Source organism: Schistocerca serialis, unplaced genomic scaffold (assembly GCF_023864345.2).
Source record: "Schistocerca serialis cubense isolate TAMUIC-IGC-003099 unplaced genomic scaffold, iqSchSeri2.2 HiC_scaffold_1142, whole genome shotgun sequence".
Taxonomy (NCBI): Eukaryota; Metazoa; Arthropoda; class Insecta; order Orthoptera; family Acrididae; genus Schistocerca; species Schistocerca serialis.
Genome location: NW_026047340.1, coordinates 342,501 through 347,500, shown reverse-complemented (window position 1 = coordinate 347,500; position 5,000 = coordinate 342,501). Strand labels below are relative to the sequence as shown.

Below are 5,000 nucleotides of genomic sequence, written 5' to 3'. Positions count from 1 at the left end.
TCACCTCTAACGTCGCAATACGAATGCCCCCGCCTGTCCCTATTAATCATTACCTCGGGTTCCGAAAACCAACAAAATAGAACCGAGGTCCTATTCCATTATTCCATGCACACAGTATTCAGGCGGGCTTGCCTGCTTTAAGCACTCTAATTTGTTCAAAGTAAACGTGCCGGCCCACCGAGACACTCAATAAAGAGCACCCTGGTAGGATTTCAACGGGGTCCGCCTCGGGACGCACGAGCACGCACGAGGCGGTCGCACGCCTTCGGCTCGCCCCACCGGCAGGACGTCCCACGATACATGCCAGTTAAACACCGACGGGCGGTGAACCAACAGCGTGGGACACAAATCCAACTACGAGCTTTTTAACCGCAACAACTTTAATATACGCTATTGGAGCTGGAATTACCGCGGCTGCTGGCACCAGACTTGCCCTCCAATAGATACTCGTTAAAGGATTTAAAGTGTACTCATTCCGATTACGGGGCCTCGGATGAGTCCCGTATCGTTATTTTTCGTCACTACCTCCCCGTGCCGGGAGTGGGTAATTTGCGCGCCTGCTGCCTTCCTTGGATGTGGTAGCCGTTTCTCAGGCTCCCTCTCCGGAATCGAACCCTGATTCCCCGTTACCCGTTACAACCATGGTAGGCGCAGAACCTACCATCGACAGTTGATAAGGCAGACATTTGAAAGATGCGTCGCCGGTACGAGGACCGTGCGATCAGCCCAAAGTTATTCAGAGTCACCAAGGCAAACGGACCGGACGAGCCGACCGATTGGTTTTGATCTAATAAAAGCGTCCCTTCCATCTCTGGTCGGGACTCTGTTTGCATGTATTAGCTCTAGAATTACCACAGTTATCCAAGTAACGTGGGTACGATCTAAGGAACCATAACTGATTTAATGAGCCATTCGCGGTTTCACCTTAATGCGGCTTGTACTGAGACATGCATGGCTTAATCTTTGAGACAAGCATATGACTACTGGCAGGATCAACCAGGGAGCTGCGTCAACTAGAGCTGAGCAGCCGGCCGCCCGGGAGTGTGTCCCGGGGGCCCGCGCGAACACGCAAGCGTCCGCTCAATTATTCTGCAAACAGGAGGAGGCTGAGCTCCCCTGCACAACACACCTCGAAACCCTCTCAGGTCCCGGCGGCGCGCAGCGCCGTCCTAAGTACTTGGTCGGGTTCGAGAGAGGCGCAATCGCCCGGAGTTAGGCGAGTAGACGCTTTAGGTGCGACCACCCGTGCTCCCAACTGAGCTTGCCGCTGCCGACAGAGGCCCGGGAGCGTGCTGTCGTGGCATTGCCGGCGGGAGACAACACGCGCCACCTACGGTGACCGGCAGCTCCAACGCCAGCGCCACAGAAGGACAAAAGCCCTACTTGGGTGCCGAAGCGAACTCTCCCAGCACAGCGCACGCGCCAACACGTCCGCACAGCTGCGATACAAACCACCTGCGAGAACCGCTGGGGCGACCGAGCAGCAGACGGCGTCGCGGCGCCGAGCGCCGGGCGGCGGCGCATCCTCAGCGCACAAAGTCCTCAATCGGACCAGCACACTGCAGATGGCCACCGCGCTTCGCACCGGGCCCGCGAGGACCTACTTTGGCCGCAAGGCGCCGCGAGCAGGGGGCGCCGGCGCGCAGCTGCGCCGCCTGCCGCGTCCGTCGGCCGGCGCGCCTGCCACCGGCCGCCCCCACCAGCCGGCTGTAGCGCGTGCGCCCACGCACCGCGCTGCCAGCACGCCGGGCGGCCCCCCCTCACCGGCCGGGGACGGTCCCACCCAGCCACCGCCGCGTATCGCCTCACACCCAGATCCCCTTTCACGTTCGTGGGCATGGTGGGTCCCCTTTCACGTTCGTGGGCATGGTGGGTATCCCTGAAACAACCGGTTAATAGCTCGACCGATCGTCGCCAACACTGATTCACCTCTAGCGAGAACAACCGCACCACAACGGGTTACCGGTTGTTCATTTGCGTAACGTCACCAGCAAACGTACACGTCCATCGCCATTTGCAACGAGTATTGCATGCCTGTGTCAGGTGTCACAACACACTACGTCTGCCCACATAGACGCAACAACATGTGCACGCCTAGAGAACACGTGGAAGGTAGACCCCGTACGTATGCGGTGTCCATTGCGCGAACGACTGTCAGCCCGCCTCTGCAGCATGTCGCAGATGTGGAACGCGGTGCAACATGCTATCACGGTGTGTGAGAAGAGACGACTACGTCCGAATACACGCTCCACTACATCAACAGACTGCTCATGCTGATCGCCATCCAGGGCGTCCGTTCCTCCCACACGTCTGTATGGCGTACCACACTGCAATCCAGCTCTTATAGGGAGACGACACGTAGCTGCGTGCACAATATTTGGACTGTATGGTCCGCCGTTGCTAGGCGCTGTCGTCATACGGTCACATGGGCCACGATGTATCATTCAGTACATACGGAGCAATGTGCAGTACAGTTTGTGGGTTTTGCGTACATCGGCGGACAGGTGACAGGCCGTACCACAACGTAGGCTGAGTACGTCGGCATGCGAAGGGCATTGAACATGCAAACTTCTCACCGACCAGCTTGCGAAGGCAGGGGGGAAGGGGGGGGGGCATGTACGTCCTGCTGCTATCCACACTACAGTGTATAGCAGGAGCATGTGGAAAGTCAGCAACACCTGCAAGGTGTTTAACATGACGCGATACACAGGGGACCGGGCAGTGCGAGTAGCGAACTATATTGCGAGGGTTGCGGTTAGGCAACACTACACTACTTTAACGGGTTGCATAACAATTACAGAGCAGGTTCAGCGACAACGTGCGTCAGGTTAAGGCGCAATATAGTTTAGGTTACGGCGCACTTTAGGTTAGGTTAAGGCACATTATAGGTTAGGTTAAGGCACAACATGGGTTACGTTAAGGCACAACATGGGTTACGTTAAGGCACAACATGGGTTAGGTTAAGGCACAACATGGGTTAGGTTAAGGCACAACATGGGTTAGGTTAAGGCACAACATGGGTTAGGTTAAGGCACAACATGGGTTAGGTTAAGGCACAACATGGGTTAGGTTAAGGCACAACATGGGTTAGGTTAAGGCACAACATGGGTTAGGTTAAGGCACAACATGGGTTAGGTTAAGGCACAACATGGGTTAGGTTAAGGCACAACATGGGTTAGGTTAAGGCACAACATGGGTTAGGTTAAGGCACAACATGGGTTAGGTTAAGGCACAACATGGGTTAGGTTAAGGCACAACATGGGTTAGGTTAAGGCACAACATGGGTTAGGTTAAGGCACAACATGGGTTAGGTTAAGGCACAACATGGGTTAGGTTAAGGCACAACATGGGTTAGGTTAAGGCACAACATGGGTTAGGTTAAGGCACAACATGGGTTAGGTTAAGGCACAACATGGGTTAGGTTAAGGCACAACATGGGTTAGGTTAAGGCACAACATGGGTTAGGTTAAGGCACAACATGGGTTAGGTTAAGGCACAACATGGGTTAGGTTAAGGCACAACATGGGTTAGGTTAAGGCACAACATGGGTTAGGTTAAGGCACAACATGGGTTAGGTTAAGGCACAACATGGGTTAGGTTAAGGCACAACATGGGTTAGGTTAAGGCACAACATGGGTTAGGTTAAGGCACAACATGGGTTAGGTTAAGGCACAACATGGGTTAGGTTAAGGCACAACATGGGTTAGGTTAAGGCACAACATGGGTTAGGTTAAGGCACAACATGGGTTAGGTTAAGGCACAACATGGGTTAGGTTAAGGCACAACATGGGTTAGGTTAAGGCACAACATGGGTTAGGTTAAGGCACAACATGGGTTAGGTTAAGGCACAACATGGGTTAGGTTAAGGCACAACATGGGTTAGGTTAAGGCACAACATGGGTTAGGTTAAGGCACAACATGGGTTAGGTTAAGGCACAACATGGGTTAGGTTAAGGCACAACATGGGTTAGGTTAAGGCACAACATGGGTTAGGTTAAGGCACAACATGGGTTAGGTTAAGGCACAACATGGGTTAGGTTAAGGCACAACATGGGTTAGGTTAAGGCACACCATGGGTTAGGTTAAGGCACACCATGGGTTAGGTTAAGGCACAACATGGGTTAGGTTAAGGCACAACATGGGTTAGGTTAAGGCACAACATGGGTTAGGTTAAGGCACAACATGGGTTAGGTTAAGGCACAACGTAGGTTAGGTTAAGGCACAACGTAGGTTAGGTTAAGGCACAACGTAGGTTAGGTTAAGGCACAACATGGGTTAGGTTAAGGCACAACATGGGTTAGGTTAAGGCACAACATGGGTTAGGTTAAGGCACAACATGGGTTAGGTTAAGGCACAACATGGGTTACGTTACGGCACAACATGGGTTACGTTACGGCACAACATGGGTTACGTTACGGCACAACATGGGTTACGTTACGGCACAACATGGGTTACGTTACGGCACAACATGGGTTACGTTACGGCACAAATTAGGTTAGGTTACGGCACAAATTAGGTTAGGTTAAGGCACAAATTAGGTTAGGTTAAGGCACAAATTAGGTTAGGTTAAGGCACAAATTAGGTTAGGTTAAGGCACAAATTAGGTTAGGTTAAGGCACAAATTAGGTTAGGTTAAGGCACAAATTAGGTTAGGTTAAGGCACAAATTAGGTTAGGTTAAGGCACAAATTAGGTTAGGTTAAGGCACAAATTAGGTTAGGTTAAGGCACAAATTAGGTTAGGTTAAGGCACGATATAGGTTAGGTTAAGGCACGATATAGGTTAGGTTAAGGCACGATATAGGTTAGGTTAAGGCACGATATAGGTTAGGTTAAGGCACGATATAGGTTAGGTTAAGGCACGATATAGGTTAGGTTAAGGCACGATATAGGTTAGGTTAAGGCACGATATAGGTTAGGTTAAGGCACGATATAGGTTAGGTTAAGGTACGATATAGGTTAGGTTAAGGTACGATATAGGTTAGGTTAAGGTACGATATAG

The 5,000-nt window shown here is 51.8% G+C and overlaps 1 non-coding gene across 1 annotated transcript in view; it reads right to left on the bottom strand.

The window, feature by feature from the left end:
• LOC126432591 (small subunit ribosomal RNA) overlaps positions 1-1,003 on the bottom strand; it is a 1,909-nt gene extending 906 nt beyond the window's left edge. Inside the window, exon 1 of the ribosomal RNA XR_007578076.1 lies at positions 1-1,003. This exon is cut by the window's left edge and continues 906 nt beyond it. This is a non-coding gene — a ribosomal RNA (small subunit ribosomal RNA).
• Between the last annotated feature and the right edge of the window lie 3,997 nt (positions 1,004-5,000).